The sequence below is a fragment of the Pinus tabuliformis genome, chromosome 8 (assembly GCF_031772625.1).
Source record: "Pinus tabuliformis cultivar Carrire ecotype Pingquan chromosome 8, CPIR1, whole genome shotgun sequence".
Taxonomy (NCBI): domain Eukaryota; kingdom Viridiplantae; phylum Streptophyta; class Pinopsida; order Pinales; family Pinaceae; genus Pinus; species Pinus tabuliformis.
Genome location: NC_142294.1, coordinates 774,911,581 through 774,937,169, shown reverse-complemented (window position 1 = coordinate 774,937,169; position 25,589 = coordinate 774,911,581). Strand labels below are relative to the sequence as shown.

The 25,589-nt window shown below is 37.6% G+C and overlaps 1 pseudogene; it reads right to left on the bottom strand.

Moving 5' to 3' along the window:
* Window positions 1-1,207: 1,207 nt before the first annotated feature.
* Window positions 1,208-3,371, bottom strand: LOC149237889 (GDP-mannose 3,5-epimerase 1 pseudogene; annotated as a pseudogene).
* Window positions 3,372-25,589: the final 22,218 nt, after the last annotated feature.

The window sequence follows — 25,589 nt, the reverse complement described above, 5'->3', positions numbered from 1 at the left end:
GGTTGTTGATGGCATCCAAAAACACACTTTTAGAATGAAGGACATGTGATTCCACCACTTTCTTTTCAAGCCTTGAAGTTGACTGCACATTTGAAATTGGATTCCAACCAATAACCATTTTATCTTCAGAAGTGCATCCCTGATCAACTGAAATATGATAATTTGTTACATTGCCAGTGGCCCAACCATTGATGAAAGAACTACGACCACTAGATTGAATTCCTATGTTTCTAAAACTACAACTTACTTTTCTCCTTATAGCCTGATAATTAGGAAAAATTTGAGCCTCCATGAGATTTGGTCATTCACCAGGATAAATATGTGATTTCATATCCACATTATGTTGGTCAGACATATTTTCCAAATCAAAAGTTTCTAGTAAAGGGTGCAAGGCGTTCATTTAGGCTTGCAGTATAGCTTCAATCAGTCTCCCAAGCTTATAATCTAAGAAATGTAAATGTACTATTGTGAGTAACAAATTTAATAGAAATTATAGTTCAAAATGTATCAAGCTCGTCATTTATTTGAAAAATACATCACTCTTCAGTGTAAGATTGATGGATCATAAGAATACATAAATTGTCTTCTACAAAGTTTGTAATAATAATATCTCAATACAACTGCCTAAATACTATCATTGATTCTATCAATGAATGTCATCTCTAAATGTTAAACTTTAAAACTATCATAATTCTGTTTGAAATGAAAAACTCTTAAACTTCACATATACACTACAAGATATTTTCAAAAGAAAACTCCAAACTCGAGAAAGAGAAGAGAGGATTTTCTAATATCTTTATAACCTCCAAACACACTGCATGGTTTTATGTATACCAAGAGTTACACACAAATGGTTCAAGGGTGATATTAATTCTTTAAGAGTGACCAAACATTGCTTTGAGTGCTTGCAACAAAATACATATGGTATATAATAACAAAGGTGGCAACCAATAATTCTTAACTATATTTTAGTTGCATTAGTCTAGGTTTTGAGGATCTTTTAGCTCCATGCTCTTTTCCATAAGAGAAGTTTCCTCCCTCTTGCAATGATTCAGATCACATGAAAAAACCATATAAATGAACTTATTAAACCAAAGAGAAAATGGATAATAGAAGACATTTTTTTTTATCTACTACAACTATAAACCATCTTGCACACCTATAGAAAACTGATTTATTATTTATCCCCTTAACCAAAGATTGACCTTCATTCCTTTCTGTCAGCAGCAAGAAGAGAACCAAGTTGAACAGGGGCTTGAGTGCCAACCACCTTGGAAGACCCATAGATGGAAAGATCAATTCCCTGAGCCTTTTTCTTCTCAATTTGTCCCTTGATCTAGAAATAAGTAATTCTCAAGCCATCCCACCAAAACCAGAAGTAAACAAATGTGACTCTGTTATCCATTGATGCATAAGGGCCATTGAATTGCATGTAGTTTAACAATATGAAAATATAATACCTATAACCTTACCTTCAAATTCATGGTTGGCACCCAGCCTAGCTTTTCCTTAATTAATGTATATTCAGAATTTTGAACACATACACCCTTTGGACTAGGAATGTGGTGTATCAGAAACTTTTTATTCTCAAAGCTTAACGCCATTTCAACCATCTAATTCATGTTGACCATTACATCACTTCCAATATTCAATGGGTCTCTAAAGTCTAATTTAGTCAACTTGGAATATTGACATAACGATTTGTAAGAAGAAATAACATGAATATAAACAGGTTGAAAGAATTAGGTCCAATAATGAATTTGAAAAGCCATTTCAAGAATGGGTACCTTATTACATCCTCCACACATGCATCAATGAATGTAAAAGGATTGTGTTTTCTTTTTATCCCCCCCACATTTCAAACCTATCAGTAGATGTGATTTTAAACAGTAGGAGCCTTAGTTAGTAAATAGTTCAAGTGAGAATGAACTATAACAACTTAATCCTGCATAAGACAACACTTCTAGCTGGGGAACCAATCCGGATCTAACAATTTTATGACAATAATCAAAGGTTAATAACTAAGAAAATAGTTACTATGATAAACCAGGTCCTTGGAATTACATGACTTCTCCAACCTATAGAGGCCACCGATATATCTAGAGTGTACCTGACAAATCAAAGTGTCCTACTTCAGAAGTGTGCTCTTACAGTAACTTTCTAAATATTTAGTTAATTCTAATAGTTTAAAGTAACCTTGAAATCAGTTTGGACTACCATATAGCATCACAGATAAATTCTTCTCATCAAACATCCAAGCTTTTCCTAAACACATTTCAGTACTCAGATCTTGCATGGCCTTATGACCAAAATTTTGTGTGGGAATTTGAGATAGCACGAAATAGAATTACCAAAGTTTTAAAGCAATATATGGCTACATACCTCAGCTAGCCAAGCATCAGACTCCTTCAAGCTCACGTTGGTCTCCATTTGTTTGAATTCGGGATAAATACATGCACTAGAAGCATAAAAAAACTTGCAGAGCCACAAATAACTTATGAAGAGATATTCTATGTCGAGCGATCAAGTAGGCTGTGATCATGAGAGTAAAATGGTTATATTTTTTTGCAAATAATTTTATGTTTTGTGGGACTCACGTTGTGATCGTGAGAGTAAAATGATTGTTTTTTTTGAAAATAATTTTATGTTCTATGGGACTCAAATATTATCTGCGCTATTTATAACAAGGTAATTTCAATTTTGAATATAAAAAGTTACAGATAGTACTTGCATAAACTAAAATAAATCCATTTTAATTTCAAACTGTCAAGCATTAGGAGGGATAAATCCCTTGAAGTGCAAACCTTTTCCCAACATTTTGTACTCTAGAATATATTTGCACCTCTAAAAAGTTATCCCTCTTGATACTTGGTTCGGAACTCGATAGAATAGGGTCAAAATGGATCTAGTTTGGCAAAGGAAAATGGAAAACAATGCAATCCAATGTGCAGAAACATAACAAGGTGTCACCTTTTAACACCATTGATTCACACAGCTTCAAGGATGTTGAATATGATCATGGTTTTGTTGTACATAATAACAGAGGCATTAGACTAAATGAGTCCCATACCACCCATGTCTCCAGCCAAGTTGAAAACATGACCAACTCCTTTGGTAACAACCAGGAAATTGTCCATAACTCTTAGATCCAGAAGATGGAATTCATTGCAGAACATATCCTCAGTCATGTGTTCATTCTTCTTCCAATCAGAGGCAATAATGTAGTGCACTTCAGATTTCAATTGGACAATACGGAAGGAAATGAACCCACCAACTCTAGTGATCGAAATTCTCAATTTTTCGCTTGGCTAGTATATACCTCTGTCCAGATTCTCATACTTGTATTCCCAATAGGTCTCTCCACCAACCCCAAGTCACCACTTTCTAGTAAGTGTTTTTACAGCTGCAACTTCTAATTAAAGAAGATGTCTCTAAAGATGGTTGTGTTTTTACAAACCATCAATCGTAGCTTCAAACTCTAGTTCCTCAGGTTTGCCATTTCATATTCCAAAACTTGAAAGGGTTGGGAGAATAATTTCAATGTAAATCATTTAAAACAAAAAAGAAACAAACCACCACATTACTAACAATATAAAGAAAACTAGAGGACCAGAAAACTCCAAGGACTGACAATTTCCAAGAAACATGTGAAATCATGAAAGTAATTTTTTTGTGAGTTCAATAATGCATATTCCAAGAGTATGCCCTGTTTTAAAGGGTACAAAACCAGATTAACTGTATGTGCTTGATGCACACTCTAATGAAAGAGGTTTCAAAAGTAAAATAATTTTTTATATATACAATCGTTTTATAGCAGTATGTCAGCATCCATAAACTCTAAACTTTGTTATGTTTTGAAACTTTCCATTTAATACTACATCAATCTCACCTTTGCTTTGATTTCCTTACTTCCTTTAAGGGGAGAATGATTAAAAATCCACATCATTATATTAATTTGTTGGCTCTACATCCATTGAGACCAACTTTGGTCTATCAGCCTTTAAGGAAAAAGATGAAAAAAAGGTAAGGAATTACTTAGTTTGTTTTAGAACCATATTTCTATGCTCAAAAATATTAAAGATAAGATTTCCTAGATATCTATAGTTTTGATGATCTAAAAGGTTAGGAAGGTCAGTATTGTAGGGAATATTTTGAAATTGACATCTAATGTGGGTATATAATATACACAGGAAATTCTAAAAGAAAGTGTTTTTCATTCTCCACCTTCTTACTACCACCTCCTTCATATAAATTTGAACCAAAGAATTTGTACCAACCTTGGGCATCCCAGTATTGCCACTTGTATACATAATAACTGTAATGTCAGTAGCTACCAACAAATACATCAACAGGTTTCTCCCAACCCAAATGCTCAACCCTGGACATAGATAACACTGTCCAGCTACTGCTCCCTCCAGACAGAGATGGCTCAGATGTAATGCCCTCATCTTCCATGTAAATAACACGCTTTACAATATCCAATTGTGTGCTTATATAAATCAACTTTTTTAACTTCTTGTGATCATAAATCATCGCTTTCACTTATGTCTATCATGATGGAGGACAATCTTATATTAGAAAACGGAAATGTGGATAAACAATTGAAAGAAAACCTATAAAGAAAAATCATTATTTTGCAACATACATTTAACAAAGAGACAACACTTGTTTGCATTTCTATCATTCATTCCATCATGCACCAATTCTGACTTAGAAATAACTAGTAAATACCAAACATGAACTATTATAAGAAAAAGAATTACTTGGATGAAAACGAAGATAAAATATTAATTCAGGTCTAGAAAATGCAAATATTCTAAAGCATATAGTAGCCACAACACCTTATAATTATTGTAAAATTGAGTAAAAATAGATGACATTAAATGAACTTATTTTTAACAGTGAGGCCATGAAACAATCCTAGGAGGAGCTTCCATTTTGCCATTGTGTTGTTATTGTGGTGGTCTTTTCTAGGAGATACATCATTTTTCCATGGCACAATATTTGTTGAAACACACACCCGCCCATTGGCACACATGTTCATCTTGATTTAATCAGTTGATGATTATTTGGAGGTTGATCTATGGTTTTATTAGAACATTAACCTTTGTGCACACATGCTAAAGTTGATTTAACTATTTAGTTGTTAAATTAATTCATTGGATTACCTTTGATGTTATTGGCTTCAACACCCTACTTTCTCAGTAGTTGTTCACAGTTGGAGGGGTTATTTGGCATTTATTTGAATTTTTATTATTGAGCACTCTCAATTGGGAAAAAATTTCCAAGGATTACTTGATCATTTTATTGTTGGGGCAGTTCACAAATCCTCTTAGGGTGCACTCTCTCTTGTGCACATAGTTTGGGGAAATCAATTGATGGTATTGGAAACAACATAGTTTTGACGTGGACAATAATGAGTTTTAACCACCTTGACACTTCTACCTAGGGCACACTTCACGGGAAGATATTTTATTACTTGTTGGGAGGTTGAGGTAGTTACATGGCATAGCTCTCTAGGGTGCACCTCACCTAGGTTCTCTCTCATCTTATTGCATGGATATTTCAGCTACACTTGTAATATTTTGACATTCACTGGAGAGCTCCCTCACCTCTTTGACCTGACACATATATTATTTTATCAAGGTGGTTATGGAGGACATTATTGAGAGGCATGTGGCACCTTGGAGAGCTACATGTGGAACATTGCAGGCATTTACTTCATCTTACTATATTTGAGCATATTCTTCTAGGATACAATTGTGGAAATGTTGGAGATATATATTTTATTATTTCATTGGAGTTTTAGCATGGTCAAGACTCAAAACCCTAACTTTCCCTTATCACCTTGGATTTGTCTTGTTGGAGATATTCCACTTGCTATTTTGGGGTTTGACTACTACATCTCTTGTGGAGCACTCCATCTACTTGGCACCTTGCACATTCATACATGGAGTTGGTTGACTTGGAATTCACACATGTGGATTGGTTACATGCATTTCCTAGACCACTTGCTTTTTGGAGGTTGAAACTGTCCTAGGAGAAATATTTTATTGTTTTATCTCTCATGCACCTTGGAGGGTGCACTTTGTAAGCTTTCCTAGATGTAACTATGTACACATCCCCCTAGGGTGAACATTATTTTAATATATTTTGCATGAATCCATTTTTGAGTGGTGAATTCTGTGTGGACATTTTGCATATTGACTTTATCATCATGCCTAATTTTAGTTGCACACCCTCTCTTGGAGAGTTCAGTTGTATTATTCTTCCTATTTTTGGAAGAGAGTGAGTTCTCTTCAAGAGGCTTGTGTCCATATATTGTGATATGGCTAACCATGGACTGAAGAAAGATATCACTACTACATTTTTATGATATTTGTTTGATTTGTACATCATGTGCTTCAAGCCTTAGGGAATATTGGAGGTATACAATATTATATTATGAGGTTGATAATATTGTTTTTTTATTTTTGTGTAGCTTGGGACATACTCCAAGCCCTAGGGTTCACAGTTTGGAGGGAAAAGCGCCAAAAGAGTCACTTGTGGGCTTGGAACCCAAGCTTGGAGTTTTGCACCAATCATTTTTGGGGCATTTCCATGGAGCACTTTGGACATGTGATTACATGATATAATAGAGAGCGAAAAAGAGAATCCAAAACTTATAGAATCGTCGAATTATGAGTTGTCCTTAGTGAGATATGAATTTTTGAAGTTAATTGTTGGGTTGACACCATAAGAGTCAAGGTTGGCTTAAGCTTAGTAATATCTTCTTGATAGCTAGACAACCCTTAGGTGAAGTTTTGGAGGAGCCCTCTTATGTGTATAAATAAGAGGTGAGGAGGAGGCATTTGAGCATCCATTTGTGCAACACACATAAGAAGAAAAGAGCTTGGTGGAGGAAAGGATTTTATTTTCTAGGCATCCTTGTGGGAAAACGATCCAAAAAAGGATCCAAGTATGCCCCAAAAGTCTTCAAAATCCTCTCAAGGATCGTTCAAAGTCAAAATGGTCATGGCAGGAAATCCCTTGGAAGGGCAGAAATACACTATCGGGAGGCTCAAAACACTCTAAACCATGGAAAAACCATTACTATAGGCTTAAACTGGGTGTCACACAGTAGTCGTTAGATGTGGCTGATCAACAACCCAGATCTAAGCGGCAAATCGCATATCAGTAGGATAAAGGGGACAGTCGAAAGGCGGGTGCATGACACTGCTGATCAGTGATCGTCGATGGTCAGATTGGCGGGTCGCATCGGAGGGAAGGACATGTTCTGTGGTATAAAGGACTAGGGAACGAGTGACTCGTGATTGTGATTTATCGCATTGCAATATCGCTATCGGCGGCAACCTGGGGACGAGGCCTAGTCATGGGCATATATGCAACCAGATTGTCCGGACCCGATGTGTTTTAGAGGTGAAATCTATATATATATATATCTGTGTGTGTGTGTGTGTTTTCAGGTCCACAAAGGCTGATTTTTCATGTTTTTTAAGGTTTTCGCCATATTGCAAAAATACGAAGGGAACAAAGGGACCATGCCATCTGCGATATGCGAAAGCGACCCAAAGGGTGGGCCTGATGCGTAAATAAATCATTTTTGAGGAATTTTAAATTCTGAAAGGAAAAACATTGGCGAGAGTTTACAACATTACAGTGGTTTCTGTGTAAAATAGAAAACGCTTATTATTAAACAGTTTGAAGAGAAACCGAGGCCGAGAGGCATCTACAGCACAAAAAAGCATGCCCAACTAACCCAAAACAGAAATATCATGGGCATCTACAAGACAACATAGCTCGAATTAGATACATCATGGAGCAGCACAACACGACACAACTGAAATCAACAGAAGAGATTGTGGGCATCTCTATCTAGAGAGAGCTCCCTGCCAACACACCCAAAATATCTTAATGCAGTTATTCCTTTGTCAGAAGGAGAAAAACCTCCAAGCCATGCTTGCCTTTAGGGAATCAAACAGTTAAACAAGAGAGTGATTGATTAAGACCTCTCAAGCCTCAGAAGGCTGAGATCATTGTAAAGGATATAAATATCTAAAAACTAGATGTAACAGGGGTTCAACTTTTGGACACTGTTTCTCCTCTTTTCCTTCAAGCTTCTCATCTTTATTCTAAGAAATATAAGCTTCTTTTGCCATTAAATGTTCAATGTCCATTCCCTTTATGCTGTTCTATGCTTGCACTTGAACAGTTTGTTCAGGTTTTCTATGTGTGTGAGGCCAGATAACTATCATCTTATCTCTGCTTTGATATATTATATTAGCAAGCTTCTTTGCTACCTGTAGCTAGTCATTTGTATGTGTTATTATATATGCATATGCCAGTATAGTTAGTAATTTTATTTGCTACTTGTAGCTAGCCATTCATATATGTTCATGTATGCAATCTGTTGGTACTGTTAGTATTCTCCATCTATCCATTAAATCTACAAACTATTGAGCATTTGTGGTCTAAAACCTTGTGTTGTTGAGGGTGTTCATGCATGTCTTGAGTGGGAATAGAGTTGAAATGGTTATCTAAATTGATCCAAACCATCATTTATTCCAATAATTCAGAGAAAAATATTGAAGATTACATGTTACCAGGCATCTCCGATCTACAACCTAGGAGAGTTTCCTAGAGTGCTAACATAATTGGCACCATTGTTGGGGAAAGGAAACTGAAGCTCAGCTTCCTTGGGAAATGACACAGATCCAGCTTTGATGATAGACAAATTTTGGGCACATTTTTGGTTGTAATCATCTATTTGGTGACTCTACTGGAGGCCGAACCTCTTGGTGACTCCACTTCATAGTTCTGGCTCAGTTTGTGAGGCATACCCAGAGAGATCCTCAAAAGCTACATGCTGACCCAGTATCTGATCCTGAAAAAATCATGAAAGAGAGGAAGGTATTGCAAAAAGGAGAATCAAGTTCAGGTAAACCTAAACAATCTCCTATATCTCTACAAGAAAGGCTTGTAATAGAAAAATACATGTTGAGAGTATAGCATCTAATACTAGCAGTGAAGAAAAACTCTTAGATATTCATAAAGCTCCTTATTCTTTGGGTTCTCCTTTTTCTTTAAGCCCAAAGGAAACCTCACCTCCTATCCATCATACTCCTTTAGTCCTGTCAGTCACTCCTTAGCCCTCTATCATTCAAACTACCAGTACTCTTTTAGCTCCCACAGCTATGGTAGGTCCACAAGCACTTACCAAAATGGAAAGAATCATAGTTGCTAGGTATGGACCTCTAATATGCCCAACTCCTTTGAATGCCATGCCTATTGGAGAATATTAGAAATATAGGCCTAATTTTACTGGGACTAAAGGTGTTACTGCTGAAGAACATCTTGAGTCATTCTATAGCTATGCTGATAATCTAGACATTAGTGAAGATGATGTGTGGATGAGAGTTTTGTCTAAAGCCTAGATGGAGAGGCTAGAAAATGGTTCAGAGAACTAACCCCCATATCTATAGCAGATATTGAAGCTATAGATGATGCATTCCTAAAGCATTGGGGGGATAAAAAGAACCTCCTCTACTACCACACTGAGTTTGGAAACTTAAAGAAAGAAAATGGCGAGTTGTTGTTTGATTTCAATAGAAGGTTTAACCGTATGTACAACAAGATTCTAGCTGAAGTAAAACCCACTACTACCTCTACTAAACTCACCTATGCCAGTGCTTTTGATTTTGATTTTTTCCTACTGTTGAGAGAGAGGTGATGCACTACTTTGGCTGACATGCAGGATGCAACCTTGGAAGTGGAATCAAACATCATGGCTGCAGAGAAACACAAGAGAAATGTTGATAGAAGAAGACAGAGGGGCGAGTCTTCATCATCCTCTGATCCTAAGATAGATAAAAGGACCAAAATGATCAAGTCATTAGCCTCTGAAATCTCTAAATTGAAGGTTGAGAAGCAACCGAGGAAAGGAAGAGATACAAATCCAAATCCAAATAGAAGAATGGATGAGTAGTTATAGATTTTGCAAAGAAAAAAAATGCAAATGAAGACCAAAGGGTGAAGGCTCTTTTTCAAAAGGTTGTCATGGATGAGTTGGGTCTTGACATCACTAAGACTTATCATGACATATTTTCTTTTGACTCTAAAAAAGTGAAATGTCTACAGTTAATCAAGGACCTAACCATCACTTTGTCTCAGCTCCCTATGAAACATGATGATGGACATTGTGGTAGCAGATGTACCTCCCAAGTTTGGCATGTTACTTTCTAGATGTTGGATCAAGAGATTAGGTGGATCATTACAAAATGATTTGTCCTATGCTACTGTCCCAATTTTTGGAGGTGAGAGCAAGAGATTATAATGAGAGGTGTAGTTGGCTTATATAATCAGTGATGAAAAGAACTCAACCAATCATCCCATATATGCCATCGACACTGATTTTGGAGCTTGTATCCTTCACATTGAAGAATCGCATTTGGCCTCCACACAACTCAGGGAAACCAGTTTGCTAGATCACTGAGGATGAAAACCCACAGATTTGGGATATGTTTTTTGATGGGGCTTTCTCTAAATAAGCTGCAGGGGCAGGTGTGGTCCTTGTGTCCCCAACATAGGAATACATTCATTTATCTTTCAAATTAACCTTGCAAGTCACAAACAACATCACAGAATATGAAGCTTTAATTCTAGGCTTAAGCGTTGCTAAAGAAATGGGTATCAAAGGCTTGAAAGTGTTTGGAGACGTAGACCTCATTATTTAGCCGGTAATAAAATGTTCCAAGCTAAGCATCCAAGGCTGAAGGCATACAGAGATGAGGTATGGAGGCTCAAGGATTCTTTTAATGACTTCAATGTTTCTTATCTTCCAAGAATGAAGAACCAGCTTGCTGACTCCCTCACTATCTCTGCTAGCATGTCTATTCTTCCTTTGCCTTCTAAATTGACATACGAAGTTCAGGTAAAATAAAGACCGTCTCTACTTGACAATGTCAAATATTGGAGCGTTTTTGAAGACGATGAGGAAATTAACAAATTTTTGCAAGTCGTGGAGGAATTTTCTGAAATGCACATCGATCAGGAAAATGAAGCCATGGGAGAATGTGGCCAGCCCAAGTTAAAAAGTGAGATCAGCCGAGGAAGCATCGTCCAGTTGCCCAGTAATCACATACCAAAAGGATTGGTGCCTCTAGAGAAGCTTTTCGACCAAAACGATGTGCCATATAAGCCTGCTGAAATAGAAAATGAATCTGTTGTTCGTAAACATAATATAGGGAGCCCAGCCCATCCAAAAAACATAAATATGTCCACGCATTTGTCCTCTGCCCAGAATTTTGAGTATTGCACCCTTATGAGGCAATTCACTAAAATTTTTTCTTGGGAATATAGTGATCTTAAAACCTATGACACAGACATCATTTAGCATAATGTCCCACTGGAAAAGAATACCACCCCTTTTAAGCAGAAGCTAAGACCTATCAGTCCTCTCTTATTGCCTTTGATTGAGAAAGAGATCAAGAATCTATAGGATGCCAAAATTATAGTGCCCATAAGGTATTCAAAATGGATAGCTAACGTTGTGGTAGTAAGAAAGAAAAATGGAGAAATCAAGTTTTTTTTTTACTTCACAAATCTGAACAAGTGCCCTAAAAAAGATAACTATCCCCTGCCCAAGATGGAACACTTGCTGCAAAGAGTTTCACGGGCTAGAGTCATGTCTTTCTTACATGGATTTCAGGATACAATCAAATTGTTGTACATATTGAAGATCAGGAAAAGACCGCCTTCACTACTGTTGCGTGTGGAGCATGATTGTTTAGAGGTCTTTTGTTTCAGCCGGATGTATACCCCAGGGAGTTTATACACCCCTCCACGTAGGGGAGTACAGGGGAGGGTACTTGTCCCCCCCACAGGGGTTCGAGGGGGCCGATCCCCCTCGACTGGGGGGTCCGAGGGCAGCACCCCTGAAGCCAAAAATAGATGTAAAATTGCCTTGTAAAAGTATAGTAATTTCTAGTCAATTTAGGCTATTCATTAGGCGGATGATTGGACGGTAGAACTTATGTTTAGTTTAGGGTTTTTTACCCTAGAAGGCAACCCCTCTCTTTGTATGAGGGCATTGTATTTGGGGCTATGAGATAGATGTGTATTCTCTGAGCGAGAAACAGAGAGGTGATACTGTGAGAGAAGATAGAGGATATTACAACAAATTTGCTATAGGTTGTGTCTCTTCATTTTGCTGGATAATAGAAAGGAATTACTGGCTGTTCGAGGTGGATGCAGCCCAAAACTGGGTGAACCACGTATACCTGTGTCTCTCTTGTTTTATGCGTTTTCTGTGTTTATATTTCTGCAATATTTTATGTGTTCCATTGCTCTATAATATATAATTTTCTAACAACTGGTATCAGAGCCGAAGGTCTATTTGGCTGATAAACTCGCAGGAAAGAAGGGTTCCTCACTTGAGTGGGAGCAATGGTAGAAGATGGTAAGTTTAGGGTCGATAAATTTAACGGCCAAAACTTATCGCTATGGAAGATGCAGATGGAAGATTATTTGTATCAGAAAGATCTGTACCTACCATTGAGTAAAAAAAAAGAATCTGACGGCTATGACAGATGAAGAATGGAACCTTCTCGATAGAAAGGCACTCGGAACAATACGGTTGTGCCTCGATGTGTCAGTCGCCTTCAACATTTCGAAGGAAACAATGACAAAGGGTTTGATTCAAGCGTTGTTGAAACTATATGAAAAACCCTCGGCCTCAAACAAAGTATTTCTTATGAAATGGTTATTTAATATGAAGATGTCAAAAGGTGGATCTGTTGCAAATCATTTAAATGATTTTAATACAGTTACAAGTCAGTTAAGTTTTGTAGGGGTAAACTTTGAAGATGAAGTTAGAGCTCTGTTATTCTTGTGCTCATTGCTAGAAAGTTGGAATGGTTTAGTAATGGCCATTAGTAACTCTGTCTATGGATCTAGTACTTTAAAGTTTGATGATGTTGTCGGTGCTATCCTTAGCGAGGAAATGCGATAGAAAAGCTCCAATGAAACATCGGGTAATGCTTTGAGTGCAGAGTCTAGGGGAAGAAAAATGGAAAGAGGAAAGATCTTAGGATATTGCAGTAAATCAAGGAAAGGCAGATCCAAGTCTAGATCGGGGATAGTGGGCTGGAAATGCGGAAAGAAAGGACACCTAAAGAAAGACTGTAGATCTCAGAAGGGAAAAAAAGGAGATGCACAGAAAGAAAACAATCATGAAGCAAATGTGACAGGTGAGGTGTTACAAGATGCTTTGATTCTTTCTTTCCAAAATATTACTGATTCCTGGGTGGTAGATTTAGGGGCCTCATTCCATGCCACACCTGATAAGAAATACTTTCATGACTGTGTTCAAGGAGATTTTGGACAAGTTCGTTTGGGTGATGATAAACCCTGTAAAATTGTTGGAATGGGTAAGGTTCTTGTAAAATAGTAGAATGGAAACCAATGGCTACTAAAGGAGGTAAGGCATGTTCCAGATCTAAAGAAACATCTGATTTCAACAGGGCAGTTAGGCAGTGAAGGTTGTGTGACAACTTTCACAGATAAATCTTGGGACGTCACCAAAAGAGCCCTCGTAATAGCAAAAGGTGAAAAGGCTAGTACATCGTATTTATGCAATGGTATTTCTAACTCTGTTAATGCTTTAACTTCCAAAGGAGAAGATGCAGCATTATGGCATCATAGGTTCGAACACATGAGTGAAAAGGAGATGAAGATTCTTCACTCAAGGAATTTTTTGTCGGGTTTGAAGAATGTTGATTTGGACTTCTGTGAGAATTGCATTTATGGAAAACACAAGAGAGTCAGATTTCTCAGAGTTGGGAAAGAAAAGAAAAGCAAAAAATTAGATCTTGTGCATACAGATGTATGGGGACCTGCTCAGGTATCATCTCTTGGTGGCTCTCATTATTATGTTACCTTTATTGATGATGCAACTAGAAAAACTTGGATTTATTGTATTAAGAATAAATCTGATGTATTTGATACTTTCAACAAATGGAAAGCTTTGGTTGAGATTGAGACAGGAAAGAAACTGAAGTGTCTTAGATCAGACAATGGAGGTGAATATTGCAGAAAAGATTTTGATAGGTACTGTTCATAGCATGGAATTCACAGAGGGAAGATAGTTCCGAGAACACCACAAGAAAATGGTGTGTCAGAAAGGATGAATTAACAATCATGGATCATGCAAGGTGCATGAGATTACATGCAGGATTGCCTTTACAGTTTTGGGCGGATGTTGTAGATACTGATGTTTATCTAATAAATAGAGGACCTTCAAGTTCCTTGGATGGTGGTATTCCAAAGGAAACATGGACAGGTAAAAAGGTAAACTACTCCTTTTTAAAGCCTTTTGGTTGGGAGGCCTTTGTCCATATTGATAAAGAAAATAGAACAAAGCTTGAGGCAAAGTCAAAGAAATGTACCTTTATTGGATATGGTGTCAATGATTTTGGTTATCGCTTATATGATTACGAAAATCACAAAATCATTAGGAGCATATATGTAATATTCAATGAAAAGGTCTTGTATAAGAATCAGTTGTAGGAAAAGAAGCAAGAAAAAGAAAACAAGGAATATGCAGTTCTTGACGAAATCACTGAAAAAGTAAAGGTGCTTGAAAATAATAATAATCAAAAACCACCATAATGGCAACAGGCACCCCAAACACCCCAAAGTGGTGTTAGAAGATCTACCAAGATAAGTAGACCCCCTGAACGATACTCTCCTTCATTATAGTATTTATTGTTGACTGATTCTGGTGAACCCAAATGTTATGAAGAAGCAATGCAAGTTGAAAGCAAGAAGAAGTGGGAGGTAGCCATGGAAGAAGAGATGGACTCCTTAATGCATAACTAGACTTGGGACTTAGTCAGGTTGCCTGCAGGAAAAACTACATTGAAGAATAAATGGGTTTATAGGCTGAAGGAAGAAGATGGAGGAAACAAAGGTACAAAGCTAGACTTGTGGTGAAGGGGTTTGCACAGAAGAAAGGTATTGATTTTGATGAAATATTTTCTCCTATTGTTAAAATGACTTCAATCAGAACTATTTTAAGTCTAGTAGCAGCTGAAGATTTGCATCTTGAGTAGTTAGATGTAAAGACAACCTTTCTCCATGGGGATTTGGAGGAAGAGATATATATGCAGCAGCCACAAGGATATGAGGTGAAAGGGAAGGAGAAACTAGTGTGCAGGTTGAATAAGAGCTTGTATGGCTTAAAACAGGCTCCAAGGCAGTGGTATCTAAAATTTGACAAGTTTATGTCTGAACAAGGTTATAATAGATGTCATTCTGATCATTTTGTTTATCTGAAAAAAGAAAAATGATGGAAGCTATATTATATTGTTATTATATGTAGATGACATGCTTGTTGCAGGGTCTAACATGCAGGAAATAAATGTGCTCAAAAGAAAATTGGCAAATTCATTTGCAATGAAGGATTTGGGAGCTGCAAAACAAATCCTTGGTATGAGAATCACTAGAGACAGAAAAAATCGCAAATTAACATTGTCTCAGAATGAGTACATACAAAAGGTGTTGAAAAGATTTAATATACACAATGAAAAACCAGTTAGTACACCTTTTTCTAGCCATTTCAAACTTAGTAAGGAAATGTGCCCAAAGACCCAAGAAGACATGGATTATATGTCTAAAGTTCCATATGCATAAGCAGTTGGAAGCTTAATGTATGCAATGGTCTGAACAAGGCCCGATATTGCACATGCAGTGGAAGTTGTAAGCAGGTACATGAACAATCTAGGAAAGGAACATTGGATGGCAGTGAAATGGATTCTCAGATATTTGAAAGGTACCACAAATCAAGCATTATGCTTTGGTGGTTCAAACATTTCTCTACAGGGATATGTTGATGCAGATATGGCAGGTGATAGAGATAATAGGAGGAGCACTACAGGATATGTATTTACTGTTGGTGGAACAACTGTCAGTTGGGTTTCAAAAATCCAAAGTGTTTTTGTGCTTTCAACAATAGAAGCAGAGTATGTCGCTGCTACAGAGGCTAGTAAAGAAATGATTTGGTTACAAAGGTTTATGGGTGAATTGGGTAAGGAGCATGATATGGGCACGTTATACAGTGATAGCCAAAGTGCCATTAATCTTGCAAAGAAATCAACATTTCATTCCAGGACTAAACACATACAGCTCAAGTACCATTTCATACGATCAGTGTTGGAAGATGGAGAGTTGAAGCTAGAAAAGATACACATTAGGCAGAATCATGTAGACATGCTAACAAAAGTTGTAATGAGGGAGAAACTGAGAATATGATCAGTTTCAATTGGTCTTCAAGGATGATGATGAAGATGAGAAATAGCCAGGTCCAAAGAGGATTCATTGTTCAGCAAATGAAGCAGTGATGGAGTTGCTACAATCATTCTCCAAGTGAGAGATTATTGTGTGTGGAGCATGATTGTTCAAAGGTATTTTGTTTCAACTGGATGTATACCCTAGGGACTTTGTACACCCCTCCATGTGGGGGGGACTTGTCCCCCTCGCAGGGGTCTGAGAGCACCGATCCCCCTCGACTGGGGGGTCCGGGGGCCAGCGGTCCCCCAGCGGGGGTTGGGGGGCATCGCCCCCGAAGCCAAAAATAGATGTAAAATTGCCTTGTAAAAGTATAGTAATTTCTAGTCTATCTGGGTCGTTCATTAGGCGGATGATCTGATGGTAGAACTTATGTTTAGTTTAGGGTTTTTTCTCTAGAAGGAAACCCCTCTCTTTGTATGAGGGCATTGTATTTGAGGCTGTGAGATAGATGTGTATTTTTCTAAGCGAGAAACATAGAGGTGAGACTGTGAGAGAAAACAGAGGATATTACAACGGATTTGCTATAGGTTGTGTCTCTTCATTTTGTTGGATAATAGAAAGGAAGGACTGGCTGTTTGGGGTGGACGTAGCCCAAAACTAGGTAAACCACATATATCTGTGTCTCTCTTGTTTCATGTGTTTTCTGTGTTTATATGTCTACAATATTTTATGTGTTCCATTGCTCCGCAATATATAATTTTCTAACAAATACTCCTTGGGGCACTTTCATGTACTCCAAGATGCCTTTTGGACTGATGAATCCTGGGAATACCTTTTAGAGGGCCATGGACATAGCCTTTGTGGCTGGGAAGGACAATTTTTCCTTATTTATCTTGATGACATAACAGTCTTCTCCAGTAGCCACAAATATCATTTACAACATTTGAAGAAAGTCTTCCTGAAGTGCAGACGGTTTGGAATTTTAGTCAACCCAAAGAAGTCACAGTTTGCTCTAGAAGAAGGAAAACTTCTCGGACATATTGTTTCTGCTAAAGATGTGAAGATTGATCCAGCCAGGGTTCAAGCCATTCAGACATTGTCCATCCCAAGGTCAAAAAGGGACATTCAATCCTTCTTGGGTAAGATTAACTTCGTAAGGAGGTACATTCCAAACTTTGCAAAGCTTGTAAATCACATCACTTCCATGTTGAAGAAAGGAGCAGAAATAAAATTGAGAGATGCTTCGGGAAGCTCTTTTGAAGCCATAAAGCAAGCTATCATGGAAGCTCCCACTCTAGTCAGCCTAGATTACACTGAGTTTTGTATCTTCTCTTTTGCCTCTTATGATACACTTGCAGCAATTCTGTTGTAGAAAAATGATGAAGGCATAAAGCACCATGTGGCCTTTTTCAGCAAAACTTTAAGGGATGTTGAAATAAGGTATGACCTTATCGAAAAACAAGCTTATACTCTCATAAAGTCTTTAAAGGCATTCATAATTTATATTTTGCATTCCAAAGTAGTTGCATATGTACCTTCAACCTCAATAAAGGATGTCTTAACTCAGCCAGATATTGATGGGAAGAGAGCTAAATGGATTGCAAAATTCATAGAGTTTAACATTGAGGTGAAGCCCACTAAGCTTGTCAAAGGCCAGGGCTTGGGTAAACTTATGGTTGAAGAAAGTTGCAGCTTGTTAGATATAAATTCCATGGGTCTAAATTTAGATTATGAGCAGGCAGAGGGAGCAATAGAAGAGAAAAATTAGGATCAGTTTTTGGCTGAAAATCTAGTCACGTGTGAATGGTATTACAACATAGTTCATTTTTTGCAAAGCTAAAAGTCCCTCCAGGACTTATCTCAAGTCAATATTGTGCCACTAAACTCAGATCAGCCAAATTCTACATTAATAAAAATCTGCTTTATTGGAAAGACCCATCAGGAATCCTCTTGAGGTGTCTAAATAAAGAAAAATCTCTGGAGGTCATACACCATTTTAATTCTAGCATCTATGGAGGGCATCATTATTGGAAAACCACAACTCACAAAATCTTGAGGGCTGGATATTATTGGCCTACTTTGTTCTCCGATGTGTTTTCTTTTGTAAAATCTTGTGACAAATGTCAGAGGTTTGCAGGAAGACAGTAGCTAAAATATTTGCCCTTAAAGCCAATACATGTCAATGGTCCCTTCCAGCAGTGGGGCTTGGACTTTATAGGTGAGATCAACCCACATTCCAGTGGCCAACATGAATGGATCTTAGTAGCCACTGAGTATTTTACAAAGTGGATTGAGGCTACACCCACTAAGAATGCCAATCATCAAGTTGTCATAAAGTTCTTGAATGAGAATATTTTCACTAGATTTGGTTTCCCTACCAATATAGTCACTAATAATGCAACAACGTTCAAGACAAAAGAATTGATGGACATGACTAAATCCATGGGCATTAAAGTGGTGCATTCTACCTCATATTATCGTCAAGGCAATGGCCTGGCATAATCATCTAACAAGAGCCTGGTAAGGGTAATCAAAAAGATGTTAGAGGATAACAAAAAGAGCTAGGATTCCAAGTTGAAATTTGCTCTATGGGCTGACCGAGTTACCATCAAAAAATCCATAGGGAATTCTCCATTTAAACTGGTTTATGGTGCCGATGTTGTTTACCCATGAAGCTGATTCTCCCTATGGCTAAGATCTTGCAAGGAGAACAAGATGAAGAAATTGACATGGTGAGAAGAATGAATAACATGGTTGAACTACAATAGATTAGAGAGTAGCTGATTGAGAAGTCAAATGCTCATCAGAAGAAAATCAAAGAAACCTTTGATAGGAAAGCAAAAGTGGACAATTTCCAAGTTAGTGATTGGGTTCTTAAATGGGATGCATTTAAGGAAAAGAGAGGAAATCATGGCAATTTTGAATCCTTATGGATAGGTCCTTTTGTCATCGCTCAAGCTCAGCAGAACAATACATTCATTCTGCACAGTCTAAAAGGAGAAGATACTTTTGGCAGCCCAGTAAATGGGCAATTCTTGAAACTTTATTTCGTTTAAGGCTTTAAGGCCTTGTTATTGAAAATATGTTTTTTCAAGTTTTTATTTCATTACAAAATATACTCCATGCCCAATGGAACACTAGAAGGAAGATTTAATTTTTGTCTTTATAGGAAAGACATTGATCTGCAATTCTTGAAACCTCACAGGGAGGCTTTCATCCCCAGAGGGAGTTAGTGTTAGCCTTGTGGGAAAACGGTCCAAAAAAGGATCCAAGTATGCCCCAAAAGTCTTCAAAATCCTCTCAAGGATTGTTCAAAGTCAAAATGGTCGTGGGAGGAAAGCCCTTGGAAGGGCGGAAATAAACTATTGGGAGGCTCAAAACACTCTAAAACCATGGAAAAACCATTACCGCAGGCTTAAAATGGGCATCACACAACAACCATTAGATCTGGCTGATCAATGGCCTAGATTTAAGTGGCAAATCGCATATCGGTAAGACAGGGGGGACAGTCGAAAGGCAGGCACATGACACCGCCGATCAACAATCGTCGGGCGGTCGCATTGGAGGGAAGCACATGTTCTGTGGTATAAATGACTAGGGAACGAGTGACTCACGATTGTGATTTATCGCATCGCAATATAACTATCGGTGGCAACCTAGGATGAAGCCTAGTCACGGCCATATGTGCACCCCGATGGGCAGGAATCAATGGGCTGGACTGGATGTAATTATATGTGATAAATGGATATATTTTCAAATCCGCGGAAGGCCATTTTAATGTATTTTCCATGTGTTTCACTATGTAACAAAATACATAGGAACCTTGGCAGTGCCGATAGTGATGAAGTCCAGACCCAATGTGTTTTAGAGGTGAAATATATATATATATATATATATATTTTCAAGTCCACAAAGGCTAATTTTTCATGTTTTTTAAGGTTTTCGCCATATTGCAAAAATATGAAGGGAACAAAGGGACCAGGCCATTTGTGATAGGTGACAGCGACCTGAAGGGAAAACTTGATGGGTAAATAAATCATTTTTGAGGACTTTTAAAGTCGGAAAGGAACAAACATTGGCAGGAGTTTACAACATTACAGTGGTTTCTGTGTAAAACAAAGAAAACTCATTATTAAATAGTTTGAAGAGAAAATGAGGCCGAGATGCATCTACAGTGCAACAAAGCATGCCCAACTAACCTGAAATAGAAATATCATGGGCATATACAACACAACATAGCCCGAATCAGATACATTGTGGAGTAGCACAGTGCAACATAACCAAAATCAACAGAAGAGATTGTGGGCACCTCTGTCAAGAGAGAGCTCCCTGTGAGCGCACCCAAAATATCTTAATGTGGTTATTCCTCTGTCAGAAGGAGAAAAACCTCCAATCCATGCTTGCCTTTAGGGAATCAAATAGTTAAATAGGAGAGTGATTGATTAATACCTCTCAAGCCTCAGAAGATTGAGATCATTGTAAAGGATATAAATATCTAAAAAATAGATGTAACGGGGGTTCAACTTTTGGAGATTGTTTCTCCTCTTTTCCTTCAAGCTTCTCATCTTCATTCTAAGAAATATAAGCTTATTTTGCCATTAGATGTTCAATGTACATTCCCTTTATGTTGTTCTATGCTTGCACTTGAACAGTTTGTTCAGGTTTTCTGTGTGTGTGAGGCCAGATAACTATCATCTTATCTCTGCTTTGTTATATTATATTAGCAAGCTTCTTTGCTACCTGTAGCTAGTCATTTATATGTGTTATTATATATGCATTTTCTAGTATAGTTAGTAAGTTTATTTTCTGCCTATAGCTAGCAATTCATATATGATCATGTATGCAATCTGCTGGTACTGTCAGTATTCTCCATCTATCCATTAAATCTACAAACTATTGAGCATTTGTGGTCTAAAGCCTTGTGTTGTTGAGGGTGTTCATGCATGTCTTGAGTGGGAATAGAGCTGAAATGGCTATCTAACTTGATCCAAACGATAATTTATTCCAATAGTTCAAAGAGAAATATTGAAGATTACACGTTACCAGGCATCTTCGATCTACAACCTAGGAGAGTTTCCTAGAGTGCTAATAGGTCGCAACAAGGAGTGGTAGACCAACGAAGCAGGAGAGGGCTCTTTCAAGACTAGTTCAAGGATCTGTATGCTCAAGAGAAGGAAAAGTACCTTGCTGAAAGGTTGATGTAAAGAAGAATTGTTTCAAGGGCTCGTTGAGGCATAAAAGAGGCAAGGTATGGCTATTTTGGGTGGGTTGTAGGTGGCAGCGTAGGTTTGTGGTAGGCTGCAGGCCTAGCCACTCCAAAAAAAGGCCAATGTGTAGGTGTTAGGGGCTACAAAGTGCCCAGAACAATAACACATGAAAGGAGGAACCTTCCTTGCCTAGGTTGTAGAAAAAGGGAGATTGTTTGAGTGGGTATTTGAGGGTTGTTGTAGCATGCACATGCCCTAACGAGGGACAACAATACAATAGACTTGGAGAAGGATTTATGTCGCGTTTTATGTCAAATATTAGACTGATTTTGGATCAATTTGTTGAGTAGCCTATGGGAGCCAAGTGTTGGAGTTGTCTTTGGCGAGAAGAAACTCCAACTAGGTGCAGATCTTGCAGTGATTGTATTGGGTGCCATTGGTTTGGTGGAGGGCAGCATGTTGGCTACCCAAAGTAGCCCTTGATAAGCTATCTTGAGTGGCAAAGAAGATTTGAAGGTTGGTTGAATGTTGGTGCCGAAAGTGCAACACTTTAATGGACAAAAGTGATTGCTAGCCTGGCAGATTGGAGCTTGGGAATTGGCCACCCTAGGGAGAAGGATCAGCCTGTGTCCATGTAGCAGAAGTGACTTGCAGAAGCATTAGATGAAAACCCTCCTGGAGTCTCGATGTGTTTTCCTTTGAAGGAATTAGAGGTAGCTAGTGAGTAGTACAGGTGCAAAGGACCAACAAGACAAGATATGACATAGAAGCTATAGAAAAGATTGTCATTGTATCTTGTATAGCATAGATTGTTGTATTACTCATAATTGGTTTAATATAACGAAGATTGGGTTGTACATTATTGTATAATATTTTGTTAAAAAGTGTGTATACTTATGCATATATGATTTACTACTTTAGCTTTTCTGTTGTGCAAAGTAGTTATGGTTGAGATTCTTGGTTTGGTAGTGTCAATGATTTTAAGACTCTAACCTAGACCCAAGACCATGGAAATTCAACATGGAATCAGAGCGAGTCTGAGCTACTTTGGAAGTCAGTGAATCAGAGTTGTGCACAACAAAGTACAACTTAAGAGGGAGTTGATGTAAATGGTTTCATTATGAGTTCTTATGATGTAAATGAGTTTGTTAGTGGTTACTATAGTAAAGAATATTGTAATTAATTCTTTGATAGATAAGCTCAAGTAGTTTAGCAAAAAGGGGAAAGTTGTTCTAACTCCCCTAGGATTTGGCAAAGATAGGATAGATGCATGTATTTGACTTTTTAGAGTGGAATTCAACCTCCTTAGGAGGAATTTGACCTCATCTCCTATATTAGGCTGAAATGTAATGTAATCAAAGGTTGGATATTGGAAAAACATGCTCTTGAACTAGTGTACTTGATATTGCTGGAAATATATGCAGTTGCAACTATTTTATGGGATTCTTGTGTTGTGGTAGTGGCTCTTTCCTTCTTTTGTTTTCTTTTATATTTGATTATTAGACCATTTAGCAGCCATCTACATTTCATCTTATGCTTTATCTCATGAGTTTAAAATAGAAATCATCATCTTAATGCTTTTTTTTGTTTGGGATTAGCATTTCAACATTTTCCTTTCAGATAAGTGAAAGCATGCTTTTGCTCACTTAACTCCTGCCGCTGACCTCCCTCGGGTGTATATGGGTGGTACCCAACGTTTGGTTTTGGTCTCTCTGTTTCCTCAACAAATCCTCCATTTCAATTGGGGAAAATGAGGCCCTCCTTCCATGCATCAATTATGACACTCCTTTGGCACTAATGACACCAGTAACTCTACCCTTCTCTTCTAGATGACATCCTTATCTGTTAAAATTCACAACTAGGGCCAAACTCCACATTGGTCATCTTATTTATGAAATCTGTTATTTTTCTTGGATTCCTCTCTCCGAGAGGTGTACGATTGATCTAAAGATCATCTAATTTTGACATGTAAAAATGAAGTTATGAATTTATTATGATTATGGTCAAATTGTCAAGGTTGGCCAACAAACTTATGTAGGCTGAGAAGCCCAACAATCATGTCTATTCATCCTCAATGTTGCATATAAATAGAAGGTGACTTAGCCTCATTTGGACACACTCATCTTCACACTTCTCTCTCTCTCCTAGTTGATTGGGTTCGGATTTCTAGGCCTCTCTCTCTCCACATGTTTGAAATTTTAGGAGGTTGAAATTTCAGGCAAGCGAAATTTTAGGGGGCCAAAATTTCAGGAGAGCGAAATTTCACGAGAGTGATATTTCAAGAGACTAAATTTCTGGATAGTTTGACCAAGTGTTGACCAGCATGCATTGACCTCCTTTGTCTACATTTTTGTGAGGGCTATCTTTGTTTAGTTAGGTCACATTTTTGGGCACAGAAATCGACGGTAAATGTTGATTGTTGACCAGCGTTGACTGCAACTAGGGCTGACCACAAGTGGGTTGTTTGACTAGGATTTGACTGGGTTGAATTTGACTTTTTTGATGGTTGTTTTATCTTGCTTTTTGGACACTAAATTTGATTGAAGTTGACCAATTTGCTGAGGGTCAAATCTTCCCTGTTGACCATCATTGACTTTTATGGTTAGGGCTCTTTTGTTGCTGTTATAAATTATCAAATTTTTAAATTGTTCTATCTCTTTCTGTTGAACTATTGAGGACTAAAAGAGTATTTGATCAAGGTTTTCCCCACATTGGGGTTTGTCCCTGGCTAGTGCCACATCTTGTTTCCTCTTGTCTTGGCTTGTCTTCTAATGTTTATGTTTATGTTCTATTTGCATTTTACTATCAATTTGATGTGATTGCTAATCTGAATATTGATACTGGGCTAATAAATAAATTGAAGTAAAATTTCTCTAAAGCATAGAGCATACCATTGTTTCCTAAAATTAACATTATTTGTATCCCACCCAATTCCTCCCTTCCTCCTCCCCCTACTGCTGCTCATAGCATGCAATCCAATACCATCTACCTATTGGTGACAGGAATCATCGTGACTCAAAATGATATGCATCAAAATTATTTATTTAGTCCACTACAAATGGAGCCAATGCACCTTGATACCTTGATTCTCAAGTCTGATTCTATTTGTTCCCATGTGTATTGCTTCCTGAGAAGCACAACCATTGCTCAGCTTTCCACCTAAACGCATGACTCCTCGGCTTTAATAAGTCACAATAATAAAAATAATAATAATAATTTTCTTTATTCCGTTAACAAGTACATTACATGATGACTGAAATACATTAAATGAAGACCGAACCTAGTTACATTTTCCAACATCATGGTGTATTCCCACATACTGTAGTTTTCTGCACCTGAAAGTTTTTACGTCATGTTAGAGTCGGTTTGGTCATCCCCCCGTTAGAGATCAACACTCTTTTTGCATTTCATTTTTAGGTGTCTCACTCAATTCACTCAGTTGCATTCCGTTAGGAGCATGCAATAAATCTGACGGAAGGGCTTTGTCATTCATTCCCTCATATCTTGTACCTATTGGCTTAGGTCTTTTCATTAATGTTTATTAAATTCCATGACAATCAATATTTTATATTTTAATGGGCAAAGAGTCATGACAAATCATAGGTCTAGGGTTTCACAAATTGAGTCGTTAAAGTGTCTAATAATGCTAGCAGGCTAGAGGGAGGTTCTACACATGTTTTTATTTCACGAATTTCATCATCATATGGATGGTTTGTGACTGTTCTTCAAAACTCTGTTTCGAAGAAAAGTCAACATTTTGTCCTTTGTAATAATTTTCAAAAGTTTTCAGTTTTTGAAATCTTCAGGCGCAGCCCTGGTCTCCTTTGCGAAATTCCATGTCAACTACCCCTGCAAAAATTTGCCAAAAATTCCATCATTTCAGTGAAAAATCAAAAAGGAAGTGTGAAAACAGAGTTGCCTTAAAGTGTGAAAAAGTGCCAATGTCAAACATTATAAAAATGGGTTTTGGAGAATAAAAAATCAAAACCATTTCTCCATGTCTTTATAAAGATTTCTCCATGAATGCCAAGAGTAAAGAGGTAACAACTCAAAGAAATTGCGTGAGAAAGTGCACGTTTTGGGTGAAGTTGGAGG